Here is a 27,993-nt window from a genome sequence, read left to right as displayed (position 1 = left end):
AATAATTAAATAACGAGCGAAGCTCGGTGCCCCGATATTTATCATAAACAGTGATCACAATTGATGAAGGATACAAATGAAAGAAGAGATATCAATATGAAGCAGTTTGAAAAGAATGTTGAGATCCAGAAATCAAACTTTTGGTTAAAACACGCATGAAGTGTAATCACTCTCTCATTGGTCAGTTTGTGATTCCTTGAATGATCAGCTGTTACTCAAATTTATTAACAGATATTGTATGTCACCACGATGAAATGCCAACTCAAATTCTATCCTACTTTACAGTCATTGGCTGTTCCAACAAGAAGAATACCTTCAGTTAGCTTGTAATTGATCGAATTTTTCCTTACTTAACTCCAATTGGCTGTTGCCTTGGAAAATAAATTGCTTCTTTCTTAGTAGCGATAGGCTCATAAAATCATAATAGGTATATACATCATATGAAGGAGGATATAAGGAGGAACAATCGCTTTAGATTAATTTTGAAGTAAGATGAAGAAAAAATAACATCTTTCCGGATATTTCCTTTCTATCATAACTAAATGACTTGGGCTATGAGACAAACAGCACCTTTGAAACTATATTAAAGCTATCAATTACAGAAACGGATTATTGTGATATTTTGAACTCAAATTCAGAGAAAAGTTTTTTATTTGCTATCAGCTATCATTACGTTTACTTGAATAAAACGGCATGTATGTGAGATGATATCAATTATAGGGTTCAGCCTGTTTTACAAATGTACACTCGATAACAAAAATCAGGAGAGCTTCCAATCTAAAAATGAAAAGAGAGTAAAAAAGATAAAAAATAAAACTCTACACTTACATTTATTATTCCCGTACATGGAGAATGGGAAGAGACTTTCATCTTTAATATTCACTAATACAAGCTCCAATGATAGAAAACATGTGAACAGTTCAATAATCCTTTTATAATGATCTAATATTTCCTTTATTGTTGAAGATGTTCATACTGTAGAAGTGTATAGATGATTCGATAACATTCAAAGAACCACTAGGCATTTCTTTTGGATTTCTGTACTCGCTTTCTTTTGTAACTACTATGATATTCACTTTCTACTTTGAAATGCAATAAGATCTTCTATACAATATTCATTGCATTTGGTTTCTTATATTTCCACAAACCAATGTAATCAGTATTGCAATCATTATTACACTGAGCTTTCTCTTAAAATGAAAGTGATTGACTGGATTCAATAGTTCTGATTGATCCTATGATCATAGTTTCCAATAATCCCATGAAAATTCAAAAATCAATAAGTCAAATTCAATAGAAGAGAGAAAGCATTAATTCCTATAGATTAAGGTTCCAATAATTAAAGTGATACAGTAACAAAATTATGCTGTAATACTTAACCGATAATAGCCTATTCTATGACTCATAAATTCTTCTGGAGTGCTGAAAGTTTCAACTGATTCAGTTGAATTCTTCAGGAATAGATTGCAGCATCAATAATAATTAAGGGATCACGATATTTAACTGAGGAATTTTTTAATTGAATTTTGTGGGAACCTTTTAATAAAAACCTCATAAACCTTTAAAAGGTTTATAAACCATAATAAACCTTTTCATAAAAAAATCTTATTCAGCTTTGAAGAACAGCAACTAGGTCTACTATACTGAGGTCCTCGTTATAATGGCAGTGTTTGATTAGCAATGGTATTGCTATCCTTGTCTATCATTGAACAAAGCGGATAGCGCTATCTCTTTCTCGCTCAGCTATGTTGCCAGATCGTCTTTTAACAATGCAGAATTGATAATTAATCAACAAAATATTTCATCTTCATTAAGAAATTATTGAAAAATATAATTCCTTGCTTAATAAAATATAATTGATTACCTATTTTAAACGAGAATGAACAGAGAAAGACAGAGGACCAGCAACGTTTTTCTTCTATCTTTCTCCACTGCTATAATAACATAGACCTCACTGTAGTAGAAAATAGTTCTCATAAATGTACCTTGAATACATTGCATTCTAAGTAAATTGGTTCTCACTAAAAACTCGAGTGGGGTAGTGGAGCATTATTTATGATATAGACCATTATAATTTCTGAATTCCGAATGAATGATGTCTTTGCCTACAGCAATAGGCCAAGAAAAAGTAGAATGTCCGAGAGTGAAAATGTCCTAGAGCCCACTTCAGATGCGACTCGATTTGCTATGATTGGACCGAATTAAAGCGTGAAGGTTGAACTCTTCTTCATTCAGTCTTTCACCGTCCTACATTCATAAATATATACCTCCGCTCGCACCTTCATAGCGCATAGAAGAGCTATAGTAATACAAGAGATACCATTAAATTACTATAAGGAGAGGAGACCCACGCTAATGAAGTGGAAGACAAATCTGAATATAAAAGATAAAGCACGATGACCTGGTAAAATCACGATGAAAAAAGTGATGGCCGTTGAATTTAGACTGGAACAAACTTCTAACGGACGATTCAATGGAGATATCAAGCATTATGAAAAATGGATGGAAAGTTTGGGCTTGGAGAAACAAGGTCGATGTCGAATCGAGAATATCCCAAGAAAAAACAGATCAAAGTAAATGACAATTAATCAATCATCCCACAGACCGTTATTTGCCATTCCTCTGTCAGAAATATTAACTAATTTGAAAAAGCATCAACTCTTTGCAATTGTCTGCATTCATTATAATGCTCTCCATCAAACGTCTTTCAATGAGAAGAGATGGCTCCACTGAACTTCGGCTCCATTCACAATTTTATTTCTATACGAGTCAAACACGATTCATAGCAATACGTGAAAATATTGAGGGGATTGTTCTCAATTATAAATTACTCGTTCGCTTAAATCTACAATTCTAAATATCATCAGGACTGTGCAAATATCACGAGTTTGGAGCGTATACAAGCATACACACGATTTTCAGTCCCAGAATAATCTCTTCACTCTCCATTATATTGTCCAGTTACGAAGAAACCTCTACGGAGTAAAGATAGGATTCAATTCTCTATCCCGATTTATGATGAATACGAATTTAATGAGCCAAAAATTTGAAGTATTATCACAATTTACTTATACACTCCTGAAATTGAAGACCTCTTCATCCTCAAAATTGCTGAAAGTCCTTCAGCTGGAGGAGGGGTCGCCAAATTGCCTCTAAGGTACCTGGTCACCCTCGACTCAGCCTCTTGACCTACATTTGTGCCTGGAGTTTCACCCATCTCTAGTCTCTTGGGTTTTCCTTTTTGCCCCTCCGAAACTGCCCTGATGAGGCAGATCCCGTGGGTTTGAATTTCTGGAGTTGCCTTGTGTTCCCTTTTAGTCGCCTCCTACGACAAGCAGGGATGCTGTGGATGAATTATGGTTTTCAACACATTCTTGAATGCGATGTTCGACTCAAAGCTCCCCCAACCCACAAGGGGCTATACACTCTTGGAGTTAGAGACTTCTCTAGCCTGAACAAACATATTCTACAATACATTCTTCATCTATCAAGAAAAATAATGTAATGAGAAGAAATTCATCCAATATATAAGAAACTCTCCCTCATCTCCTTCATACTCATAGAATTAATATAACTCATTTACACTTTATCTCTTTTCTGTATAGGGCTACTTTTATAGAAATAGAAAGAAAAATAAAAATCTCAGTACCCTTTTTGAAATATTTAATCACAACATGTTTCGGACATTGATGCCATTTCCAAGTGATACATGTTGTGATTAAATATTTCAAAAAAGGGTACTAAGATTTTTATTTTTCTTTCTATTTCTCATTTACACATCTGTAGATGCACAAATCATATGAATGATTGGTGAAGAAACAACAGGCTTAGCCCAAAACCTCTTCCAAATTTTGAATTGATGATTGTAACTTATATAATATCATAATATATTGGAAAACATAAAGAACCCAATACATAACCTATGAACATGAGTGTTGATAGGAAATGACGTTGGGTAATAAGGCAAGGCAGAACATACAAAAGGATCTCTCTGCCAATAAAAGCTATAAGAATAAATAAATAAATATATTGAAGCATCATAAGAAAATATGCTTCCATCACCAGTTCTAATACACAAATTACAATAATACAAGAGTATGAAGCGATTCCCATATATTTGTGACACATTCACATGATATTCAGTAATAATATTCACATGATGTTCATGATATAGATAGTATTCAGTGTCAGTTAAAGTGACTGGTACAGTGGAAATATCATTCCATTAAGCCCAATGAGAGTATTCATACTCGTACGGCTTGGTTGAGTGGGAATGGTTACTTTATTACTTTATTAACATTATTAGAATTTCTGAAGATAATATCTTCACCCTAACGGACACATTCACTCATACTGATATTGTGGGAATCCAGCATTAACCAAAGAATCGAGCCCCGTTCCCTTCCGTCTTGTGTGTCCTTGGTTCGAACCCCACCGATCCAGAGTAACGTCATACAACACCTTGCAAGAGACATGCTCGCATTCCCAGGCTATACACTCTACAGCCCACCTTTCTTTCAGCTTCAAGGTCATCCACCTAATGCACGCTAACCTCCTTAGTACCAAAGAAATACCTGTATATATGAATCTAGCTCCAGTATACTATACGTGTATATATATAGCTCTATGCATACAACACGGCAGCTCTTCGACCTTTTAGAACAAGAATGAAAATAATGCACCGAGTTTTACGATTATGTCTTTCAAGCACCACAACTGCCTTACTACCACCTCACCAACTAACACCAATTCATATTTATACCACTTTTCGTGATGGCTGCAACCCATATACCTATGTATTGCACTATATTTAACCTACAACTCTACTTACACGGATACCTCCACCTATATTACCTATATTGTTGTACCTTTTACCAATAACCACATAAAGAAGTCTGTGCTATAACTATACTTAGGCTACACAGATACCTATAACTAACTACAAGATACCTATGTTGTTCTAACTTCAACCAATAACGCTAATTTACACAAATACATATAACTATCTACCTATATATAACTATTCATCTATATATTGTTCTACCTTTACTCAATAACTATACTTATATAGATGCCTATTACTATACACATATACTGTTCCACCTATATAATCGTACATTGCCGTTACACAGATAACCGTTAAAACATTTTTATGTGCGGTTTTGATCGCGCATCGTCTAGACCCGCATGTATTATATATTTCATAATAGTCCTCGCTGCATCTTCACTGTTCGGTTCGGTGTACGCAATTATTCGAATAATATGAATGGATAATGAGTGCTGTGGCGTGGTGTCATCATCTCCTACTTTCTAATTTTTCGTAGACTTCCAAGCATGACGAGTAGTATCTAGGATGGGAGGAAATGAACCTCGTATGGATACGTTGGTTGTTCTTTATTGATGAATCTTTGCATCATGGTGGATGGGAATCATGGATTACTATCCATGGATGGGAATCATGGCTGAATCTTGGAATCATGGTTTTTTGGAATTTCATGGAATGTCTCAACAAAATTTTAGAGATAATGAGGAGAGTATATTAGGATGATAATGGGATAGATGATAATAGGATAATTTGAAGAGAGAATTCTACTTGTATTCCAACAATAAAGTTATTGTTTTTGGCAAATAGAATTTATTCATTCATTCATTACATAATATTCCTATAAACTTTATATTGATAAAGATTGCTTTTCGTTTATTACATATGAATTCTACTTGTATTCCATCAATAAAGTTATTGCTTTTGGCAAATAGAATTCATTCATTCATTCATTCATTCATTCATTCATTCATTCATTCATTCATTACATAATATTCCTATAAACTTTATATTGATAAAGATTGCTTTTCGTTTATTACATATGAATTCTACTTGTATTCCAACCATAAAGTTATTGTTTTTGGCAAATAAAATTCATTCATTCATTCATTCATTCATCACATAATATTCCTATATACTTCATATTGATAAAGATTGCTTTTCGTTTATTACATATAAGGTACTTTGCATATTAAGTATTACTCCATATTACATTTTTATTCAGTTTTGTTTCAATATTGATCTGTGAAAATCAAGAATTATTTATGTAATTAGTTTTATCAGATGATATACACTAGAACGTGATGGAATAAGATTTAAATAGCATGGATTGGTATCTTCCAAATGAGTATGAAAAATTTATGTATAAAAAGGAGTATACGTCAAATGAAGCCTTGGCTCTGACTGGATTGAGACCTGTCCAATGGCAGACACATTCCATTGTCATTAACAGCCATCAATCTAAATAGATATTCGTTTCCTTCAGTAAGACATTGTACGATGAAGGATGTTTCTTTGCATGTTGTTGAAATGCATATCCAGTAGTTGCTGTTGATGTCGCGCCTTTCAACAACGTAATGAGTAAGATGGGTTTAAAACATTGTTTAGTTAGCCATTGTTTCCAATGAATCTAGTGCACAATTCAAATTGTTTCAGAGTTTGATTAGCTGATATCATATCACAGATCTTAATTAGATTGCACTTATGGACCAGCCATCCTATGAATATTGTACATGACAATGAAGAATGTAGGATTGATACACAATAATAATTATGACTTGGAGATTAATTAGTCTGCATAGCATCATCGTGAAGTGAACGATTAAGTCATGCTTGAGACCTGAGCTGAATAGTAATGATGTATCAAATAAACGTGAGTTGAGTAGTAGATTCTATGAGACACAAGAGGATATGGAGTGGTAATGGGCTATTAAGTAGATGATATCCTATTATTAGGGAGCATGTCTTATCAATAGAATCAATAACGAGTTATAGATTGAAGGGTGGTCTAGGAAAATGTCTAGATTGAGCACTAGGCAACACAAGAGCAATTTAGCAATTTGTATTAGTTCAAATTAAGTATATAGAGCTCAGACATAGAGAATACACATAGAGGCTCAGACATACTTCTACAGAGGTTGATGGATGATATTTTAGCAGAGATGATTCACTTATGAGTTGATAAAGAAATAGTTAACCTCTCCAAGAAGTTATAAATAATTTTAATCTTCTTGTATATATGAGCAATAAGAGCTGATGAATGGAAGATACATCATTTTGCGGGTAATAACGAATGATGAATGAGAGATAAATAATTTTGCGAGACTCGTACTTTCCATAAATCCTTAGTATATCACCTTATAATGATTAAAATTAAGAAGAAAGGAATGTATTTCAAGGAAATATGAATGCTTTGTTATGTGATCGATAGAAAAGCCAACAAATCTCCCAAGTTTGTATTTCTTTCATTCCTCATGAGAGATGATTTCCTACTTCATATTATCATTATTATTCACTTCTTATGGTGTACTTAATCAATGCTAGTGTGATGTTCACAATATGTACAACATTGAAACAACAAATACAACATGTGATTTACTACACCACAACACTGATTTCATAGTGATGTCACAAGATTTTGTTATCTCAGAAGACGTAATAGTAAATTGTCACCTAAGTCACATTCCATTCAACAGTTGTGTCCTAAAACTCGGTGATTGTGCATACAAATTCAGTGAAAGTGTTGCTTTAGTTTACAGAACAAGGATTTTCTAGAAACATACAGCTAGTGAGGAAGAAGGAAGAAACTAGAATGACAGTACAAGCAAGAGGGATAGATGTAATCAAGTAATCAAATTGTTACCTGCTGAACCTCTGTTGACAGCTTTGACTGTTACTAAGAGATTTGATAGTGTTTACGTACACGTAACTCTTGAATGATTGTAGACAAAAAAGGTAACAGATGAGAGATGGCGAAAGGATTTGGGAAGCAGATAGGAATACTTATACATGGAAATAGAGTTCATTAAACACTGATGGGGAAAACACCAGCACAAAGATGATGGGAAAAACATGATCAAAATGGAATATAGAGAATGAGTAGAATAAACAAGATTGAAGAAAATTAAAGCTTAGAGTGGGAAGTGAGTAAAGATTGTAATAGAATAGAGAGAATAAGTGTGAAGAAGAGTGACACAAAAAGTAAAAGCATAGAAAACACCATAGCGTAGAGATATAACGAACAAAATGAGTCAATGAATACAGACATAATAACAATATACAAGGAAATAACAAGAGGAAATGCCATATTTTAGAGGTCGAATGAATAATATCAAAGAAATGTGATTAAACGTAGAAATTAGTAAATATAGGATAAGATTATGATGGTGAAATAGTAAACAAGTAAATACTCGGCAATGAGCATGAAATTGAATGAGAAGATCAAGTGCTGAGAATAAGAGGATATAGACAACTTCAAATAGAGAATGTATATGAAAATAGACTAGAAATAATAAAGATAGTGAACAGAAAAGAGAATTTGAAGAAACTGAAGATTCGGCTGAGTCATTGAAATTAAATTGTGGCAAAGAAGAAGTATCTTCCTCTTGAGCCGACTGATAGACAGGCTGAATGATGCAACATTTTTCGTAATCCGCTGTTAATCCATGACTTGCATCATTCTCGCAGGATTAGGATTTAGGAAGGACCAATGGCATGACTTCGCGTTTGCGTTAGCGGATCCTGGGCGCGAAGAAAGGATGCTAATGGGAAATTGTTGGATGACCTATCATGACTTACAAATCGTGATAATCACTCTATTTCGGACCGTAATGAGAGATATTTTGGACTGCAGCATTGAAAACAACATTAACGATTCTTGAGAACACCGGATGAAAAGTGCGAAAAAGTGAGGTAGATAATCTGACTATGTAGATGTAGATCTGACTATGAATGACTATAGGGCCAGTTGCACAAAAGCCGGTTAAATTTTAACCGTGATTAATTCCAAAAGAGCCAATCAGAGAAGCTGTCTTTTCAATAACGCCTTCTCTGATTGGTTCTCGTGGAATTAATCACGGTTAAAATTTAACCGGCTTCTGTGCAACCGGCACTATGTCTGTTAATTTATTCACTAATGATGATAATATGTAATATATTATAATGATTGAAAATTGAAAAAGAACAGGCTTAGCCCTCACTATAATTTTGGAAAAATTGAATAGATTGATCTTATATTATGATATTCAAATTATTTATCTATTAAAATGATGAAAATTACAGTTTCGGAATGAAAAAACAGGCGCTAGCACAAAACTTCTTCAGTTCCTAAGTTTTGTCCAATAAAATGTTCAAAGTAGGGCTAAGTTCACATCACAAGTCACAACAAAAAATTATGAGGATATGACGATGATGATAATGATGACATCTGATAATGATGCTTTCTGATACTTTATCATCGTATCATCATTTCATTATGTTAGAGATGAAGAGTTAAGGATAATGAGAGATGAAAACAAACTACCAAATATTTTGTTTGATAATGCACAGAAAAAGGATAACGCGTTAGTGCCGTACAACACATAGCTCGAACGCTACAACTGTGAAGAGATTAGTGAAGCTATCAAATAAATTCAAATGAAGTGGAAAAAGAATAGTATATACCCACTCTCAAATTATAATATTTTGTATTCAACATTGTACTTCTCGTCCACGTTTACTTAATGATTGTGAGTTTTTGTTCTCCTATTGAATTTCCATTGCAAAATTGCTTAATCAAAAATGTCTACATAAGTCAACATCTTCAAAAGCAACAACTCATTCTTTCCTAAATTTTTGAAAAGTTATGATCCAAAACTCCACCTTTTTACTTCTGGTGACTTCAACTATGGTACAAAACTTCCTCAATTACGGCACTGTGACACAAAAACTCCTCCAATTACTGTTCCAGTAGCTACAAGCAATAACTAATGTTTTCCTATCAATAGCTGGGAAACAGAACAGTTAACAATCGCTGAGTTGAACTGCAATAAGTTAAAACAAATGGACAGTTGCAGTTGGCAATAATTGGCGTGGCTTCCTTGGTTGACCCAAATCTCACGATCAACCAGAACGTTGAATAACTACTGTTATTATATCTTCGAACAGTAACTCGTCCAATCTGGTCATTGTTCATAGTTGTTTGCTGCCAAGTTTTAAAGTGTTACCTTTATTGATCATTTCACACTATGGAGAATTGGTGGAACAGTTTTTTGGTTTCAGTTATGAAGAAAACGGACTCCAAGTAGACAGGCTAGCCGATACGTGTATGGGGGCTTTGTAACAATTTAAAGTAATGAAAAGATAACAAGAAGTGATATTTTTATGAGAGGAGAGGAGATCTATGATCCTTGAGATAGAGAGGCAGTCCTTCATTTTCTACTGTGATGACACGTTTTCCAATTGTTCTATTATAAATACAATGATAGAATGATATTGTGATTCAATTTATGACTTCCTTCCTCTTTATTTCTCCTCTCCTGCTTCAATTCTACTCATCAATATCATGTTTTCCTTCTGCTATTTTCTTCCTCTACCTTGTTCTCCATTATACTTATGAATTACAACTCTTCAATGTTGTTTTCCATCACGAACTGCTTATTATTAAATCACTTTTTGCTTTGACGGAACTGCCGAAAGATCTCTTTGTCCAGTGAGTGATTTATTCATTTATTGTAAAATATCTGACTGCTAGTCGTTTTTTCTAAAAGCAAAAAGTTAATTACAACTTTCACTCACTCAATCTTCTATGCATTTCTCATCCACGGATTATGTATATCTCATTCTCAAATAAACACTCAAGTCTAATGACACATAGGCCTACATCGATTTTTGGACGAACGATTTTTTGCCGTCTTTATAAATTCTATTAGATTGAACAGATTATGTGTTTGTTAAGTTACGTATAATCTTGTAATTTGCTAGAATTGAACGACGAATTCTTTTCATAGAGACTACAAAAAATCCAACGTCCAAAGATCGAAGTAGTCTACTGGCTATGTTAGTAGACTAGTAGTAGTTCAACTAGTAGTTCAACTAGCTATGTTTAGAACTAACAAAAACCACCCAACTCTTCATCTCGCCGTGAGTGAACTGTAAAACTTCTTATTATAGTAATGTATGATGAAGGTTATACTTGCTTCACCGTATCTGTGATGGAGAACAATAGAATGATACAGTAGGATAATTTATTACTAATAGAAGGCATATCACTGGCAGGCATACTAATGTAATGGAACTTACATACAGAGCAGCTTCTGCTGTGTTTACTCGAAGAAGAACTTTATTTTATTGTAAGAATTAAATTATTCCTGACCGAGAAGGACATTCACCGTAGACTTTGCTAAGTGCTTTCAGCTTCAACATCCCTTTAATGGTCTAGCCTCCGGATTCTTCTACTACATTTCTTACATGTAGTGCCTGTCCATACAAATTCTGAACTATTATTCACTAAAGACAGCCTTGCTATCCGAACAGTCGCACCTATTTTGTTGGTAGGCCTTATCTCTGGAGAAATTTATGGAGATAGTGATCGAACACAGTGGCTAGCCTGAGGCTACTAACATCATTAGGTTAACTGGGAAGCACACCACACAGAAGATAATAAAAAGAAAGAATCACAGGTTGAAGGGGAGAGGAAGAAGCAAAACCGTAGAAAAAGTATTAGGATACGATGAGGTAGGAAAAATAATGAGAGGAGAGGAGGAGGTAGAGAAGGAGTAAGAAATGTTGAAGAACAAGGAAGAGAAGAAAAAAATAAGTAAGTGTAATTGGAAGGTCGCGCGCAGAGAAAGAGTGGAAAAGAAGGGAAACAATAGGTGGACCTGGAAGAGTAAAAATTAAATCTGAGAAAGAACAGGACATAGAAGAATTTCTTGGTTGAAAATTAGTCCTCATAATACATCTCTCCCAAAATGGATCGTGGTAGCTGTTCATAGATTTATCCTCTGAAATACGTTCAGACGTAAAATATTGCTAATAAAAGAACCATATTAATATGTTAATTATGAGAGTAATTATAACAATATCCTGAATGTAGGCTATATCAAAAAATTCAGGATGGTATATTCAGTTAGTATGAACAGATATAGCTCAGGAAAACAGTGAAATACATCGAAAGATGTTGTTATTCCAAACCTAATCATCAATGCAAAAATTATAATTATTGATAATAGATTGATAATTTTCAATTATCAATCTATCTCGGTAATACACATTCTCGAATTCTACTTATTCAACCAATCAGAAGACGAAAGAGAGATTCCGCACGCACAATTTCATATCAATTATCTTCATATCGAGACGAAACACTAGTTGTTATTCAAGGATATCATCAGCCTAATCTGGCATCGTGACATGCATTCATTTAACGGTCTCTGCATCCACCTCAATTTTCCACTTTCCCTCTTCACGAATGAAATAATGAATCGGTCGTTCATTGTGCAAGAGAGCTGCGTAAGATGGTCATGATCATGATCATAACGTGAGTGGTGACCACTCTTCCTGGAGATGAGAATTACGTTTCACGCTTTTATGCCTTACCGTCTTGGTGTGATAAGGTTTGCTACAGTTTAAATTAGTTTTTTTCTGGTTTCAGATGGATAAATGAGTGAACTGTACAGATTGACATTCATAAGAGTACATGAAAATAATTATGATCTATACTGTAAACTCAAATCTCAATATATTTATTTATTCATCGACAATGACGAGTACGATTGCAATTCAGGATGTTTTTCACAGTACACGCTCCATAGACAGGCATTTGCTCAAAACTGTTCAATGTCTTATGAGGATGGAGCATGTTCAAATGAATATTTTGTAAAAAAAGCAGAAAGTAATCATAGGTTGTAAGTTGGAAGTAATAAGAGGTAGAGTCCTAGGAATAATTTTAAATTTCCATTCCAATTTAGAGTCTATATCATAATTGTGAAGCGTATCGACAAATTTTATATGTGAATCCACAAGAATAATCAATGTATCGGATTTACATAATGTAGTTACTCATTCACTTCAGATAAATTCGCAAAAGACTAATTCACTTGAGATTCGATTGGATGAATAACTTTAGAGACAAACTTATCGAACAGGTTAGTTATTACAGGAAACTGAGAAAAAATCAGTGAGAGAAATTGATCAATTTAGAACTTACTGAAATTGATCTGTTACTGAAAGGAGCTACTTTTACTACTGCACTCTACTTTTGAAATGAATAATTCATTACAAATCAATATTTCTATAAGTTTATCTCAGAATAATGTACATCAAAATATCATAATAACCATCAGAATATTCCTATAAGATTCTCTCAGAGTATTCTACATCAGCTTGCATCAAAATAATGAAACCCAGAAGAATGTAACGGAATGAGGTATTATTGGAGCTATCAAGATTCACATCTTTTTTCCATCGTTTAGTAATGAGATTTGGTAATGAGATTGGAGATTATGAGGCTCATCACGCGGAAGCTCTTGGAATTCAGAATCATTTCTTTCCAAAAACAATGACAATCCAAGTTCTTTCTCACGATATACAAAATATCATCCTCAAGACTACCGGCCATGACCTACTATAATTCCTTTTACACTCTTGGCATGAAAAGACAATCAACGTTCTAACGGCTTCTGAATCGAAAGAGGAGGTTCATCCTCAAAAATGGAATTTTCCGTTAAGGTGATAATAATTCATAGTGATCAAAAAGACTATCAATCAGATTGAAGTAACTGGAGATATATTGGGCTCACCGGATTCATAGCTCGGATAGCTAATTTTCTAGAGACACAAATGGAATAGTATCATAGAAAAGTCTAGTGAAAGTTGAACTCCAATAGTTATTGTTGAAATAAATAGTAGAAATGTGTAGGCAAACATTGGCAAGCACTTTTAATCGACAGGAAAATAATTAGAAACTCCTACTAGTAAGGATCACTTCACTTTTCTAGTTGAGAGAGTGCTAACAATTCCAACTTCTTTCTCATGATTTCTGGTACAGTGGTATATTTTGCATTTTTATCCACTCTCAGCCCCCCAAAAAATATTTTTCCTGCTCATCACCATGCGTAATCTGATTAGAAACTAGAAAATTTATTTAATGAAACTCCAGTGATACTGAATCGATCTGTATCATACTCACTGTTCATATCTTAACATCTCTTATTTCGAGCCAATACAGTCATTCATGCCCGATTTCATCAATTTCGGTCAAGATATTTTGAACATGGTCAAGCCGGGTACGATTAACCCGTGTGCACTGAAATCATCGATACATAGAAATACATAGTTATCGATATATAGTAACTATAATCATATATTTTACAGTGCACTACTGTATTTTGTAGAGTGTGATTTCATCATTACGTGTTCAAATTTCTTGACCAACGTTGGTGGAACTGGACATAAGTCATTCAACTGTGTCATTTCTCTACAATGTTCACTTGATAGAAAATATTTATATTTCAACTTTTCTCTAGATTATTATAAATTCTCACATGTTGGGTCATAAATGCATTATTCCGAAAAAAAATACAATTTTTTTGTCAGAGTATTTTATGAATTGCCCTAATTCTCGACCGATCTGCTTCCTGCATCCACGAAAACCAAGGATTTATTGAGGGTCTTGGAGGAAGTCCGGTGTTGCACCATACTCAGTTTCCTGGCATGCACAGCTCTGGAACTACATAATGGCCCGTTCTATGATTAAATCTCGAATGTTTCCTCCTTGAGCGGATACTTGACCACAAGAAATCTCGAAACAATTTCCACCGAAAATCTTCCAAGCGTGATCCTGTTCTGGTTTATGATTTCTACTCATTCACCTTCAATATTATATGAAACAATTGTTTTATTTGAAATTCTCAATGAGATTTCAATAGTTTATTCATATTACTTCCCGAATCCCCTAATCTTCCATACTTTTATGACATTTGTTCTTTTGTAATGTAATAGTAATAGAATATTTCGCCACTAATAGCAGATAGTGGATTACTCCATAAAGTAGGCCTATACTAGTTTCATAAGTATACAATTATTAGGTATACATTTGTGTCAATAATATTAATAATGTACATCTAGGGTCTAGATGGGGTGGAGTGATGCCTATTGTACTTCCGTAGACTTCCAGGATGAGTTCAATTTGAGAGGTTCAGGGAAAAAATACAGAAAAAAAATTGTTTATGTTTAGTTCTTTCAGCACATGATAATTTTTGGTGTAACTTTTTAAAAAATTGTTTGCTGGAAGAAATTCGTAAAATGATTGAATTTCCTGACAATCATGATAACTCCTACTAAAAATTATCGCTATCACACCTTGTGAGAACTTTCTCTAAATGTTTATCTTCTTTGGAAAAATCTATTATGTTGTGTCACATCTTCTAAGTAACATACATTTAGTACTCCTTATTCTTTGATACTTGAATACATTTATTATTTTTAATACTCTTGATACTTAGTACATTTAATACTATTTAGTACCCGAAGTTTTGTTTAAATCTAGTAGCTCTCTCCTACTGTCTTACAAAACTTCGATACTGTTCTTTCGCCTCTTTCAATCTTCTCATAGCGAAAAGTTCTTCTATCTGCCACGAAAGGAAATCATTAAGCTGATTAAGAAACATCCTAATTGGAATGGGATAGGTGACAATCGATTTCACTAATTAATTGATGTGACCAAACTCAGCTTGCATACAATCCTTATATGGTTTTCCTTTTCCTGTAGCTCGAGTTAGTGTTAATGCTTGGAGTTTCCTCATGTCAGGCACATTGGTTAAATGACATAAATACAGAAAAAACGCAATAAAATTCAAGCTTCACATCTGACAAGAATCAAGTAAAACAAGAAGTGCAGAATTTCAAGCTTAAGGGATTTGAAAAGTATGAAAATCAACAGTATTTTATCAAAAGGAAAAGAATTAATTTGCTCAAAGAAAATTTGGAAACTCTTGAACCAATTATTATTGGGATCCACATCGATCCACATAATTACTCACGCTATAATACCTCACAAGTCATATTCAATAGGAGAATACATAGAAGACACAATTGAAAGAGAAAAACAACTACTGGATAATAAATTATACTCAATTATCAGTAGCAGGTAAGTACAATGAGCACTGAAATTATCCAAGGGAGACACTGGAGGTACGTGGGATAACATACACATCACTGAATTTAATGATACTTGAATGGCATCCTATATGATAATTAATAGGTATGATGACCCGTACCTAGACAATATGACTCGTTCTGCATATTATGTTTAGGTCAATCCCTCATCTCAATAGTGATTATAATACACCTACATTTTCCGTTTGTTCACCATGATAATCAACTTCCTTTCATATACCGTACTTCATTTTCCACTGCATCCTTTCCTCTTTGTCTCTACTGCTTTATAAGTATCGTCTTCTTGTTCCTACTCTAACTTTCTCTGTTTTGTATAGTTCTTTAAAAAAATCCTGCATCCATTTTTTTTGTTTCTCTTTTTTGCCCTCTTTACAAATCACAGCCTTCTCCTGCCCAAAGACCTCTTTCATTGCTACAAATCCTGCATCTACATTTTTGAGTTATCCACATTCTTCTCTCGTCTGTTTCTCTGCTGAATCTCTTTCTTTTCCTGATATCTACTTCTTTACCTCTGTCTCTTCATCTCTTTCTCCTGCTTCTCTTCAGAGGAGACACAAACTTCAAATTCCTAGCCTCTCTCTCTTGTCTTTCTCAGCTGCCTTTTCCATCTTCTGAATTTATTCTACTTCTTTTCCTCCAGGATCCGCTTCTTTTTCTTCATCTTCTCCGAAATCCTCTTTTCTCTCGCCTTCTTCTTTCCTTTATTTTCTTATTTTGTCCTTCCTCTTACCACACCTTCTCCCTCCTCTCACCTTTCCTCCATTACACTCCCCGTGCACATTTGGATGAGATAAATCATTTTCTTGGACGTGATCACATTAGAACAGAAATTAGAAGTGGCACAGAGGTTACTTGCTACGCCCTAGAAGCAAGGCCTCACTATACTAACTTTACAATACCTACTTCGGTATATTATAACTTTATTCAAGTATCATATATCACTCTATTCATACTATAAAAACTCACAACACTTATGTTATGTGTACAAAATAATACTTTTTCCCATGTGTAGTTGCTCTTCCAGGGAGTGGCATAGGGTAGCTTAAATAGTTGGTTGTACAGATTATGGTTATACAGAGTGGTGTAGTCGTACAACACTATTCCAAGTTCACATCACAAAAATAAACTCCTTCCACTATCCTATTATATTAAGCGAGCAATTTCTGTACATATATTTATATTTGGTTATTTATATTTATGGTTATTTATGTTCAACGGATCTCGAAAACGGATTCTCTAACGATTTTCACGAAATTTGGAACAGCATACTTCTTCATTATGCCTATTAGGCATATTAGGTTTATGATATAACAGCCTATTAGGTTTATGATATAAAAATTCGTTTGCACTAGGTCTCATCCCTGGAAAGACACGCTGAACGACATTAAAAAGATAATTTATTCATCCTTGGGAAAACAGCTGAGACTTTCATCGTCTGTGGATAATAAAAAGTGAGTGAGACGCACTCGGTCTGTGGAAAATCGAAATATCTCATCCCCGAAATTCATAAGCTGACGTATAGCCAGCTGTAAAATATAAAAACAATCATTTCAAAGAATTGTGTTCTGTTTGTCAATAAATAGAAATAACGAGCGAAGCTCGGTGCCCCGATACTGATCTTCATCTGGTAACGATTTATAATGGGCTATATTATTCCAAAAATTTTTATTTCTCCAATGCGACTTCATAGCTTAGTGTTGAAAGTCTAAAGGTGCGTACAGACTTTCGCTCTGCTCCACAATCGAACGTCACTCGAGCAGATCGATTGATGATCGACCGGGGAGCAAGAGTGGAACGCGAGAAGAGCTAACATCTCCCGTAACGATCATGATCGGAGCGAGTGCGGAGCGTGCGCGGAGCGTGCGCGGAGCGTGTTGGAGGCGCGTATATCTGTACCACAGTATGGAAACTTGGCTAGTACCCTGACGCTAAACGCTCTCGTGGAGAATGATCCATGGTTGAAACTTTTTTGAACACTATAAACCTGAACACAATAGCTAATTGAACACTATAGAATTTATTTACAAAAAGCAATACAATACTTTCCATCATACAAGTCTCTAAGCATAGAGACCCAGATATGTAGCCCCTTATCTGCAAAGCTCTACTGAACCCTCCACTCTCACGGAAATCGTGAAACGATAATTTTTCTGTTTATAAAAAAATTTTCATTTTTATTTTTCCATTTTTTTGCAGAATATAACAGGATCATAATAGCTTATATGTTCCAATACTTGTCTGTGCCTCTCTGTACTGTTTCGAATCCCTATGTTTCCAATCTCTGTGTTTCAATCTGTATGTTTCTAATTTTCTGTGTGTTTTGAAGAATAGTGGTATTCGATCCCACCACCCACCCACAGTATATTATTATATATACTATGAGGCTATAGGTATATTACATCGCATTATAAAATTGAAGTACATTGCTATAGTCATAGTAAATCTAAACTATACTATAGTTTAGTGAGACCTTGGAAGCTACGCCCTTCTTTCAAAGTGCAGGTCAACTGTCATGGTGGTCGGGCAGTGACCATGAAGCGTGGAAGATGTCAGCCACTCTGATACAGGAAAGAATTCTCGCAACCATCCAGAGAAGAACAATTAAAGTTAATGTGGAATAGAGCATTGAATACGTGAATGGGTAGCATGGACGAAAAGCTGGGCTATTTTTAAAAGCCAATAAAATTCATTGAATGACATTTATTAGCTCGGCATGATTTTTAAAAATGAATCCTGGCAGTAAAAGCATTTACACTCTACATGTCAAAGGATTAGGAGAATTTCGAGGAATTAAAATTCATTACAACCCAATCTTCAAATGAAATATCCAATTCATGATTTTTCATTACTCAATACTAGATTGAATTCCAGTGATTTTGAGATCTGATTAGAATGTGTCACGTGTAGTTTTTCATTCTCAACTGCAACCTATATTTGATCAAGAATTTGTCAGAACCACTCAAACACTCTATCAGACACTTTGAGATACTAGATTCGCTTGTTACACAATTATCAATTTCTCAACTGAAATCTTAAACATTGAGCGGCAATAGTTATTTGTGCAACTAGTGCGCAAAGTGACAGTTTGCTGCACCGAAAGAAACGTTTATGCCCGAGCCGTAGGCGAGGGCGGAATGGCTTCTTGAGTGCAGCAGAGGAACTTTGCGCACGTATTTCACATTAAATTTTTCCTACAGTTACCATTGAATATGAAAAGTGAGTAATTATGGGTAAAATGATGGCTGAAATCCATCAAATGTGTGTGTGTGTGTGTGTGTGTGTGTGTGTGTGTGTGTGTGTGTGTGTGTGTGTGTGTGTGTGTGTGTGTGTGTGTGTTGTGTGTGTGTGTGTTGTGTGTGTGTGTGTGTGTGTGTTGTGTGTGTGTGTGTGGTGTGTGTGTGTGTGTGTGTGGTGTGTGTGTGTGTGTGTGTGTGTGTGTGTGTGTGTGTGTGTGTGATGCTGTTATTAATAACAACCTTAATTCATTTGAAAATTAATAATTCAATTGAAGTTGAAAATTCTCAGCCAAAGTTCTCATTTTTATTCATTCAAGAATCAGAAAAAATACAGATAGAACAAAAAATTCGCATTCAAAATACACACATATAGCGCGTGACCTAGTGGGAAGAATCTTACCTATGTTTGTTTCATCCAGCTAAAAACTAAAGAAACAGGATTCAGAGATTCAGACTTTTGCTCAAATACCGAGAAAAATGCTCAAAGTAAACTGAAAAATACTTATTAGAATAACATAGACAACAGAGAATATTTATTGTAGTATTCTTATGTTTTTTGTTATTTTTATTTATATGGATATCGAACGGTATCCACAGTATATCATTTAACCTCAAAATTTTAATTTTATAATGTATATTTGCTACTTGTGTTAACTCTTCTGTGTGTTTTGAAGAATAATAGTATTCAATCCTACCACCCACCAACAGTATATTATTGTGGCTATTATTACTAAGGCTATAGCTATATTACATTGCATTGTAAAGTTTAAGTTCATTGCATGCTACAGCCATATAGTAAATCTAAACTATACTATAGTTTGGTGTTAACTCCTCTGTGTGTTTTGGAGAATAATAGTATTCGATCTCACCACCCACACACAGTATATTATTGTATATACTATAAGGCTATAGCTATATAACATCGCATTATAGAATTGAAGTACATTGCATGCTACAGCCATAACAAATCTAAACTATACTATAGTTTGGTGAGACCTTGGAAGCTACGCCCTTCTTTCAAAGTGCAGGTCAACTGTCATGGTGGTCGGGCAGAGACCATGAAGCGTGGAAGATGTCAGCCACTCTGATACAGGAAAGAATTCTCGCAACCATCCAGAGAAGAACAATTAAAGTTAATGTCGAATAGGGCATTGGAGCATTGGAATACGTGAATGGGTAGCGTGGAGGAGAAGCTGAGTTATTTTTAAAAGCCAATAAAATTCATTGAATGGCATTTATTAGCTCGGCATGATTTTTTCAATAATGAATCCTTGCAATGTGAGCATCTACAGGCTTAGATGTATGCATATCTAACATCTAATAAGGATTGGAGAAAATCAATAAATTACAATATTCATTAGAATAATAGAATCTTTATTAAATAAAGAAATATTGAATTAATAATTAATCAATAGTGAATTGGAAATCTAGTGCTTCATGATATCCCTGGATTTTTGAGAATGAGAACAGAATCTTGAGAATATTTTACAATAGAGAATGTGTAACTTATGGTATTCAAACCTAATATGAAATTTTTATTGAATCAAGACTCTTGACATAGCCTAAACTGGATTAAAACTACTTGATATTGATAAAGTTACTAGATTGAATATTGGTGTTGTGGAACTTTTCCATAATTGAAAAGACTTCTATGTTTCATGTCTCTTCGACTTGATATTGTCAAAGTCACTCATCAGTCAAAATAAGTTGAGATACCAGATTCGGTTGTTACACTATTATAATCTCTAGTTTACTGGAAGCTAGTTTACTGGAACAGCATTGAACAGCAAAAAATAGTATGGGTGAAGCCTTACGATTGGCGCTAAGCTGTCGACCAATGAAGGTTGAGCTCGCCTGCCATTGGCCGAGGCTAGACACGCCCAAGTATTCCAATTATATGGTCATGAGGACCGTTCAATGGGTGATGTGATAGGTGTTTCAACTATCTACCAGCCTAATAGTTTACATAATACAGTAGTCAGGTTTTTATTATATTATGGAGAACCTACTAAATTAATAGTAGTTTAATCTTTGATGAGTTACAAGAATAGAAAATAGTAAATTACCTTAAATTGGTTTGGTAGATTTTACAGAATTTCACAAACATAAGACATTGAATAATGAAGGGAATTATCCTTCAATAATCAGTTATTTTCAGCATTCTGAATGCTGGATTCACCGAACGGTGAATTACTCAATCTTGGTATTAATGTATTTTAAATTGGCTACCGTATAGTCTGTGCTCATAAAAACGTTACATAACATGTAATGATGCTACAAAGATTGGAGTAATTTTGAATCTGAAATGAATTTTTCCTCTTGTGAAACTGAACTTATCATCTAAGGAAATTAAATTCTTCGTAACTGTGTATGCGAGATTCAATGTAATTTTATGCTATTTTGTACCTTTTACTACGGTGCGACAATATTGTATTTGAAAAATATTCAGTTGTTATTCAAGCTAAAACATCAATCAGTAATTTGTGTTGGAGAATTTCTCACAAATTACACTCAGGCAAGATGTAGAGCAATATTGGATATGGCAAAACTTTATTGTGTAATAATTTTTCAAAGAATATGCATGTATTTTTCAAAGAATCAAGTTTGGAACTACAAATTCGTTGAAACTTCAAAACGATATAATAAAATCTGTTACTAATGTTTTCTGATCGGTGAGATAAATTATTTCTTTTTTTCTGGAATCTTCCCACTTTTTGTAGATTTTTGAGAAACTCATATTGTTCTTTAAAAAGATTGATGAAACCTTCAGAGATTGCCCACCTCGAACAACCAAATAAAAAAAGCGTGGATTGAATTTACAGAACACACTTTTATAAGGAGTCCATTACAGTTCACCACCTCTATAAAGCTGACTGGAGAGTGGATTTATTTTACTTTTGTTGCCTTGCAAGGAGTGAACTTATTTTTCTCACCTTGAAATGTCTTGGCTATTATTAGACCACTACTTATTACACCTCTTAGGCACGAATAAAGTGATCGGCGTCTTTCTACCGATTATAAATTTTAACGCGCCACTACATTCCATTTTATCATGACAACAATTTCATGATATTATCAAGAAGTCTAGACATCATCCATGAGATTAGCTATCTACCTGTGAATAAGAACCAGGGAACAATGCATTCCGACTCATGACTGAATTTATCACCAATTGATTTTTATAAAATTAATTTATTATTGTATTAAACAGTTGGCAAAAACGTTTGCAAACTACAAATACATTTTTTTGTATTTATTCATTCAATCATTCAGAATTACACAACTTACAGCGAAGTACGACAGGCTTATAAGCCCAAAACGGTTCCAATTCTAATTTATACAGTCCAAATGTAGCTAGGTTATGTGTCACTTAACATTCTTCAATTACACACTCAATATTTTAATATTTATTTTTCTTGAATACAATCATACCAAGTTCATTTCACGGTAGGCCAACTATATTATTCGTTTTTCTCTCCCTAAAAATAATTATAAGGAAATCGTAGGGTTGAATGACTCAACTTTCATAATAGGAGAAGATTTGTGAGCCTCATTTAACTGAATATAATTTACGAGATAGATCCTCTAATTAGAATTTATTGCAATTGAAATTTATTGCTTTTCCAGTATTCAAAGATTTCGAACCATTAAGAAGCATAGAGCAGTTATTCATTCATGACCAACTTAAAACATTTATCAAACATCAAGATAATGAATGTCATGTAAATTCTGAAAACTTTAAGAGACGTTTATCCTGTGTTGTTTTTGTTGTCGAATGAGAAAGCTGTAGGGTGAATCCTGTTTCTATATTCTTTGATTATAGTTATAATTATTAGTTCTGTTTCACACTGCCCCATTCGATCTATGAATGGAGAATATCTTGGAAAATACCCTATAACAGTGTAAAATAACAGTGGTAGCATGAAACGTGTCTTTCAGTTCGTGAGAAATCTACTACATCAGCAACATGAATTCACGTTAACTGATTCAAAAATACGCTCAGTTGTAACGGAGATCAAAGTGATAATCTACTTACTAGATTATAGCATAGGGAAACGATAGCATAAGCTATTGTTTCGCTATTATTTTACGCTATTGTTTGTCTATGATTGTAGTAAATATTCACTATAGTAACTATAATATTTACTTAAATATTTACTATAGTGAATATTTACTCCCTTTATGGTTGTAAATCAACTCGTGAGGAATTTACCATACTAACAACATAGATTAACATCAACTGATTGAAGAAGGGTTTTAATAGTATAGTAAGTAGCAGTGTAGTGGCAACAAGTGTTGTCTAGAGAATTGAAAAACAATGTCGGAATACCATTTCGCATTGATAGAGCTGCATAAATGATAGATACACTGTCCACCGTTATTCCATAGGAAACTGGAGCAAACTTGTATTATTTGATGTTGAGAATATCACGACACACTCAAAGGACACTACAATAGCAACAAACCGAATATGAACCGCGGGCAAAGACAAAACTAAAGTAAGATTCATATCAAGCTGTCAACACTCCTCATAAATAACATCAATGCTCCTCATACAACTAATGCTGACAGTTTTAATGCAATGAAAAGAGGATAGAAAGAATGAGAACATGGAATTAGAAGTGCGCGCTCACCGCTCGCCATAGAACTCACGAGATACTAGAGAGAGCAACTCATCTTTTCTAAGTAGTCTGTGGCAAAGACTATTCCGCCAGTCACGAACATCGTGACTCCGATCTCACAGTCTCTAATAGCCCCACAACAACAGATGGAAAGTGTTGAAACCCAAAGTTGTGAATGGTGACTTTCTGAGATGGTAACTAGTAACGGAGAAGTTTCCTTTAAATCTCGGATTGACATATCCTGTCCGAGATCCTGTAAAAGCTTTGGAGAGCTTTAGAGAAAGACATGAACCGACTAAGAAGATTAGGAAACGTTCGAATTGGGTCAGTAGAGTTTGGAAGAAACATGCAAAGAGAGACCCAAATGTACGCGAGAGTGTATTGGGTCATAATGTGGTAGAACTGTGTTCTCGCTTCATTTCTCAGAACTCAGTTTTCATGATTTGAAAGATAACAGAATTTTCTTACATAGTGATTGATATTCCTAGAAGAAATATTGGAAAAGACGTATGTTGGTCAATTAATTTGAGGTCTATGAATAATAACCACGTAACAATACATTGAAGAGGACTCTGTGGTATTTAATGACAAGAATCTTTGAAATCGTAAAACTTATATCTCTTAGAAATTCTTCTTCTTCGAGGGAGAACCCTGAAATGTTACAGTGTTTTACGATAACCCTAGAACTCACCCTAGAGTGCTCTAGAGTGTTATAAATTGATGCTGAATATTTTGAAACTATAATTATTATTAAAATATAATATTTTATAATTAAATATTTTATTATTTATTATATTTTTAATTATTCTATAATTTTTATTTTTAATATATTTTATTATTTATTTAATATTTTATAAAATATTTATTATACTATTTTATTATTAAAATTTTATTTATTATTTATTCATTCACATTCCATAATACACAAATCAAATAATATATATGATCAGAAAAGGACCAACAGTCCAAGTCAAAAACTGTTCCCTAGGTGTTATTAGATGTATATTGGGACTAAGATAATCTCGAGCATTCATTATAAAGAGCTGATCTGCCTATCCACATTTTATTTGCATCAGAAAAATAATGATGAAAGCTAAAAATGTATTGATGAGAGATGATCACGAGAGCTCGTGGATGCAACCATAAAATAAGTAAATATTAGGAAGTAATGATTATTCTGTGATCTCTGATGCAACGCACCTCTTTCATGGATAATCAGAGGTCAATAATTACGAGCAGGTACGAAATAGTATGTGTTCTTCATACATTCCCCTGATCTTGTTCAATGTAGCATTGAAAATTTGATATCAGAAGACAATGAGAGTCCTCACACAGACAGGAAGCCTTCTTCCGTGGGCGAATCTGGTTTTGGTGATCCGAGAGGCTCGGATCAGGTTCAACTTCTATTTCGAACGCTCAAAAATCCGGTAGTAGACCAAAGAAGACCGGGACATTTCGGACAACATTCTTGTCTCTTAAGTCGATAAGATTTACACATTTTTCTTGAGAGCAAGGCTATCTTGGGAAATATTTGTTGAGATAACAGGATTCCTCACTATTTACAAAGTGCTTAGCTTTGTTTTGGTATTTTTATAGCTGAATCCACAGGGGTATTCTGTAGCTTACGAAGATGGAGTGATAACAAATATACTTTTGAATGAATTTCTTTATTCAATTAAACAATGAAGTTTTCGAGTTTATCACATGATAACTTTACATCTTGTGATACCAGACTCCCCCATAGTTTGTATGAGTCATCAATTGAATTCTTGATTGAATTTCAGTTTATCATTTCATTCAGCAAATGATAAGAAATTGTCCTTCAAAACCAAATCTGTATTAGTAGCCTAGTTTGTTAGTCACATTCAACTCTATTGGTCAAGTGTCACTTTGACAAAAAATCAGGAGTCCTCAGGCATCCTCCTCTATTAGGGAAAGCTATGACTCCATTCATTGGAAAAAATGTTCGTAGGATTTTCTATTTCATAACCAAAAAAATAGTCTTTAAAATGTGAGTATTATCCTCAAGTTCGATGACGGAATTGAGGGCTGGATATACGTATTTTATTTGCCTTTGTATATTAGAGTTAAAATATAAAATAGCTGAAAATATTATTCAACTTCTAGAGGGAGCAGTTAAGCATGTCATTGAATCTCCAACTAATAATATTACTCACTTTCAAGGTTATTAGAAAAATAAGAGAAAGTTCTGATGTAATCACTATTCAACCAATAATCTTCCTTCAGAAGAACATAACAGCTAGAGTAATTGAGGTCATCTATTAATAAATATTGATATAAGAAATTATAAAAGCAGACAGGTAATGCCTAATAAAATAACCGAATAGAGTGCCGAAAATACCCTTCTAGGAGTATTTCGCATCAACCAGTAAGAATGCTTTGTCAACAACGATAAACTGCAAAAGTATGACGAATCATTCAGCATTGTCACCGGTAAACTTCAAATCCGGTTTATTAAATTGTACTTAGTTGTTTAATGTAGCTGATATCTACCTTGAAAAGCCTCAATATGAATCTATCAATAATTAATGGGAAACTTCGACGCCCCAGGCTTATCGATAAAAGTTATTACGGAAGACAATAGTAAAACAACAAACATTATTATGATAATACTCAATTAGTTGAAGAAGAAGAAGAAGATAGATTCGTATTCCATAATCTATAGTGATATAGTGAGGTCCACGTTATAATGACAGTATTTGATCAACTTTGGTTTTGCTATCCTTGTCTATCATTCGACAAAGCCAGTGGTACTATCCTTTTCTAGGTCCACAACGATGCCAATTATGTTTTTGACAGTGTAGAAATATAATTAATTAATGCAGAGAATCGGCATCGCTATTCTTCTATCTTCATCCACTGCCATTATAACGTGGACCTCACTATAGAACAAGAGATGCGTTTATAGAATTGTAGAGGATCCCAAGAACTAGCATTGAATCAATTCCTAGAAATATATCCTATGTTTTTTTTTTGTTTCTTTTTCTTCTTCTACTACTTCTATTAAAACTAGTCACTAGAGCCAACCATTAATTTTGTTCCTTTATTTATTATCCTAAAATTTTAATTTCTATTGATAGTCTTCCAGTGAAGCCTACAGTTCCAATCTATAATTTTACTACTTTAAATTCTTTTACTAGACTTTTATTAATTATTTTCACTTCACTAGCACTTTGTTCTCTTCAACCTCCTTGTGAGTTCAGTGTTGTCTAATACAGATCCTATGTATCTTGCAAGACATTCGAAATAATTCTAGTTATTCTACCCCTTTTCATTCTAAAATTAATATTCCGTTGAAAATATCAACTATCTGGTCGGAAAATAACGATGCCGAACTCATAAACAGGCTTTAGAAGCATAATATACAATGATTTAGGCCTACTATGGAAGCATGACATACCTGGAACCAGACACACCTGTCCCACACAAAGCCCTGTGATAACCTGTTGCATCTTACCTAATAGCAATCCGTTCCACGAGGGTTGCTCAGAATAGTTCTCGGGATGCTGCAAGCAGATGTAACCCTCCAGGAATGCGATCCAAACAGGTAGTAGAGTCGAGGAGAAGAAGGCAGGATAGCATCCAGGCACACATTTGAGACACTGCACTTTTTATTCACACAAGCACACACGATATCAAGACACCATGCTCACTGACTGCTAGACACTAGAGAACGCCTCCTTCTATCGCGGAGGTCTCTCGCAGACTGACTGACATACCGGCAAAGGATTCTAGTTCTTCCTTCTCTCACCTGTACTCCTCCTCTTACCACTCGTTCTCTCACACTCTTTCTTTCTCTCTAGGTTAGCCGCTGACTCCTCCGTTCCCAGAGGCTTGACCTTTTCAGGAGAATATCAACCTCTGATTCTCTCTGAAAACTATTTGCAGTCTTGCATGCCCTGCCCTGCCCTGTTCTATTCCTTTTCCGGCTTTTTTGATTGGTGTTTGTTGTCTTGCCGCAAGTGCCTTCTCTCCTGACAATTGATTGCAATAACTGTTATTACCATTGCAGTACTGTAATACTGGTGGAATTTTATCACTTTTGAGTTGTGTTTTAAGTTCAGGTGTGCTGAAATCGATGAAGATGTATTATTTCCAGTATCCACTCTCAAGTACTGTAATTTTAATTTGAGTA

The 27,993-nt window shown here is 34.3% G+C and overlaps 1 protein-coding gene across 1 annotated transcript in view; it reads right to left on the bottom strand.

Annotated features, from left to right (window-relative positions):
• The window catches only part of LOC111049337 (cadherin-23), a 67,621-nt gene extending 40,054 nt beyond the window's left edge, over positions 1 to 27,567 (bottom strand). Inside the window, 1 exon segment of the mRNA XM_039437625.1 lies at positions 27,316 to 27,567. The gene's annotated coding sequence lies outside the window, so the exon portion shown is untranslated.
• Positions 27,568 to 27,993: the final 426 nt, after the last annotated feature.

Source organism: Nilaparvata lugens, chromosome 11, assembly GCF_014356525.2.
Source record: "Nilaparvata lugens isolate BPH chromosome 11, ASM1435652v1, whole genome shotgun sequence".
NCBI classification, from domain to species: domain Eukaryota; kingdom Metazoa; phylum Arthropoda; class Insecta; order Hemiptera; family Delphacidae; genus Nilaparvata; species Nilaparvata lugens.
This window is presented reverse-complemented; position numbering and strand designations above follow the sequence as displayed.